Source organism: Miscanthus floridulus, chromosome 2, assembly GCF_019320115.1.
Source record: "Miscanthus floridulus cultivar M001 chromosome 2, ASM1932011v1, whole genome shotgun sequence".
Classification (NCBI taxonomy): domain Eukaryota; kingdom Viridiplantae; phylum Streptophyta; class Magnoliopsida; order Poales; family Poaceae; genus Miscanthus; species Miscanthus floridulus.
The window spans coordinates 138,355,086-138,359,477 of NC_089581.1; positions in this window are offsets into that span (position 1 = coordinate 138,355,086).

A 4,392-nucleotide genomic window follows, 5' to 3' on the forward strand; every position below is an offset into this window, starting at 1 on the left:
CCTGGAACGAATTAGTTGATCACATCTTAGTATTAGTATCTATGCAATTAACTAGCAAGAAAAAAAACTTACTATAAACACTCTTCATCATCTATCGACCAGATGTTCCTTTTTCTTGGTGAATATTTTGGCAGATGGTTGAGGACTAGCAACAATTTTTGATAGTTGAGTGATCTCACCTGGATTATTGATCATTATGATATCACCCGGATTATTGGTGATCTCTTTATCTTGATCATCATCCTGGTACCCTCTTGCTGTGTTTAACATGGAGTTCCACAAGATTGCAGGGAGCTTGAACCTAAACTTATCTATATCATCCTAAAATAAGTGTTGATTTACTAACCGATTATTTGACAAAAAAAAAGACTATGTTTAGAAATCTTCCTATGAATTACCTGGGTAACATAGTCAGAGAGATGGCAACATGTTAGGTAAAGTGTGGCCGTGTGGGTGAAGCAAATAGCCACGACCAATTACCTAACATGTAAAATTTTACACTCGCATTTGTACTGGTGGATAACATTTTGCACCGACACCACACCCATCAAGTATGATACCCGCCAACATTAGCCTAAACATTTAAATGGATTGAACGATGACCTATCATTTAGCTATTAGGTTAAACGGTCATCTAAACGGAATAAACGGTGGTTAAACAGACACAGCAACCTACTTTGTAGCGTTTACACACCCGTTAGGGCTAAACAGACATGTAAGTGATACTCACGAGTTAGATTATATATTATTACGAAATTCCCTGTATTTGAAGCATCAATAGGTAGAGCGATATGCATACCCATACCGAAAGGATATAATCTTATACTTGTATAGTTGTATCTACATCCGCACGTAAATTTTTTATCCATATCTACATCTATCGTGTACAATACCTGCAGAAATGCAATCACTGCCGACTTGGAGAAAAAAAGTGTTTCGAATAGTCAGAATTTTAAAGGTGATCAAATACATAAAAATACTAATATTTACTATGTATACAATACTATTAGATTAATACTAAACTATAATTTTATTATAAATATATTTATAAATATAAATGTTGATGCTAGCATTTTCTATAAATATAATTTAATATAGAAAAGTTTGGCTCGTTATAAAAAGCGAAATGTGCGGGGGGTTTTTAATTCCGAGGGAGTACTGTGCTTTGCTCCTGCCGAGACGATCCGTGCGCCGAGGCGGTCCAACGGAGCAAGTCCCGGACAACGAGGAGTCAACTGCATCGGTCAAAGCAGCCAGAGCAGCGGAAGCCGCGCGCTGCCAGGCGCCAGCTGGGCGCATCGGGGGCAAAAGCGCGCACGTCGTGGCCCCGCTGCCCCGCGGGCCCCAGCTGCGGCGTTGCCCCCGGTAACCGAGCTGAACGATTGCACGGAACCTGGCTTGGGTAGTGTTTACTTTTTAAAAATTTTCAAAATTCTCCGTTACATCGAATCTTTAGACATATGTACGAAGCATTAAATATAAATAAAAAATAAAATTAATTATATATTTTAGACGAAATTCACGAGACGAATATTTTAAACTTAATTAGACTATAATTAAACACTAACAGTTAAATAGAACGAAAGTGCTATAGTATTATTTCGCTAAAAAATTCGTCAACTAAACAAGTCCATGATGGTTGTACCGGGTACTCGTACCAGTACCACAAGCCCAAGCTGGCACGTGGCTGTAGGCCGTGGCCGCTGAAAGCCGGGCCCTCGGAGGTTCTGCTTCTACAGCTACTGGTTTCCACTTGCGCGCCGGCGGGTGGCCCAAATCATGCCGCGCACGTGCCCCACCTGCAAGGGCTACAGCTACAACAGCAGCCTACAGGCAAGGCGACCGGACTAGCCTATACGGAGTACCGGACTAGCCTATACGGAGTACCGGCCCTTCGGATGGGGTCGGTCGACTTTGCGGATGAGCCCTTTTGCGACGAGAATATTGTCACGTTTGTTTAAACTTATCAGCGGTACATGTTTTTTTTTCTTACAACAAAACAATGGCTTATCAGCCGCAAAAATTATTAGCTGAACAACTCGTATGTGCGATGAGAATACGGAGTATGTGTCTGGTGGATAGTATAGGATTCATAAATTCCCACAAATTTCTATTTTGAGTAGATAAAAACCCCACAATTTTCTTTTTTGAGTAGAGAAAAACATAACGCCATGATTGTAAAATGGCGTGCAATGATCAAGATCCACGTTAACCGCATGCTAAGGGTCCATTAGGAAGAATTCTAGTAGCTTCAGGTTTATGGGTTTTATGGAGGACCTAAAGAGTGCTTTTCAAAACCATGGGAATCCGCGCGACGCCGGGTGCCCTACTGCTTTGACACTCTCGGCATGTGCCTCGACGAGCTCGCAGGATTCCCGATCAAGTTCATGGGTGGATGGGTGCGCTTCCCTCGCGCTTGCTCCGTGCGCAACCCCGGCCGCCGACAAGATGCCCATGATTTTCTTTTTGTATTTTTTCATTATGCCCCCTGAATATTCATTTACAATTGCATATTAATCTAGATTGGAGCTCTACCAAATACATTGGTGGGAGCCTAAATCCACGTCCGAGTTGCATCGTGGCGAATCTAGTGCTCCATATATGTTTTTTTTTACTTGGAGCTCTGTCAAACATGTCCTAATCTAAAAGTACTTGATCTGTTGGATTCAAACAGATATTCCAATAGCATTTTGATTATTAAGTGCCTATTTGGATCACCTAAAAAAAGTTTAGTTAGATTAAAATCTAGTTGGACTAACGTTAGCTGAGCCGTGTTTGTATTACCAACTAATTTTTAAGTGAGTGTGCTAGTACTACCTCCGGTCCATTTTATCTGGCGCACACGCATATCAAGATTTAAACTTTAAAAACTTTAACTAATAATTAGGTTAATAATTTATAATTATCATAATACAAACTTTATATGATTAGATCGGTAAGGAATTATACTATCTAATGATTACAAGTTATAAGCATAAATAATATAATACAAAGCAAATGAATGGTCAAAGTGCAATCTAGGAGGCCGTATCATTCTAACTTGCGCCAAATAAAATGGACCGGAGGGAGTACTATGTAATTAATAAAAAAAAAGATGAAGCCATGCCGTATTTAAAAACATGATGGAGAAATCCTTCCTCTCGTGCTCTTCAACCAACACAAACCTTAATGAACACGTAATTACTACTCCCTCTGGCCTACAAACAATGCAATTCTCACATTTTAAGGATAAATTAGTTAATAACTAAATTAGGCATATCCCTATGTGATGTAAGAAATGTTTTTGAAAAAGGTTAACAAATTTTTTTGAGTGTGTACTCCTCCGAGGATGCATTCCCTCTATTTGAAATCACAAGGCTTACTGCACCTTGATAGACAAGTTTTTGACCCATTGTCATTCTATTGGATATATTACTTTTGCGATGTAAGATTGATGCAGTTATATTTTTACATAAAATACTGTGACATCTTAAAATTTGCATTCTTTTAAAATTAGTAAATATGATTTATTTAAGCAAATGTGTGTGCATTAAAAGATAGAGAAATAATAAATTTTGTGGAATAAAAATTTAAAAATAAGGATAGAAACTTTTTGGTGCATACATGCTGCTGCATATCATTTTGTGAATGTTTGGAATTTGTTAAAGATTTCAAAAAATTGAAATTTGAATTTTAAAAAAAAGGTTTTGGAAAATAGAAGAATAAGAAAAGGAAAGAATCATTTTCCCTCTCCCTTCTTGAACTTCGGCCCGCAGGCCTCCACACCTTCAACCGTAGCCCGGTCTGCCCGGTTCTCCCTCGGCCCAGCTCGCCTCCCCGCCCCGCTCGGCCCAGCGCCCGCAGCCCAGCCGCGCGCCTCAGCCGCGCCAGCCCATCACCGCGCTAGGCAACCGCCGCGCCTTCCCCGTGCTCAGCAGCTGCCAGCCCGGCCCCACTTGTCGACGCCGTCTCCTTCCCCGCGCGGCTCGGAACCGTCCGTGCCCGGTGCTGCAGCAACCGCCACCCACGACTGACATCGTGGGAGCGCCCCCCCCCTCGCGCCCCGGCCGCTACAAATAGCAGCCGGGCCTTCGCCCGTGCACCCTACTGCTCCCCGCTCTCTCCTTCGCGCTCGCCAAGCACCGAGGAAGCCCCTACAACCGCCGCTCCGAGGTCACCGAAATCCACCTCCCGCCTTCGCACGGACCACCGCCGCCGAGCTTCCCCGTCATCCTTCTTCCCCGCGGTGAGAATCCCCTGGACTCCCACTATCTCCCGGTACCCCTACTTTCGTTTTTCTTGGCTTCTCGCGCCCTGGCCGCGAGCTCCGCGCGCCTTGGCCGTCGGCCATGGCGACCACCGCGCTACCCGCTGTTCTCGGCCATCGTATCGGCATGGCCGAGACCCCCTTCT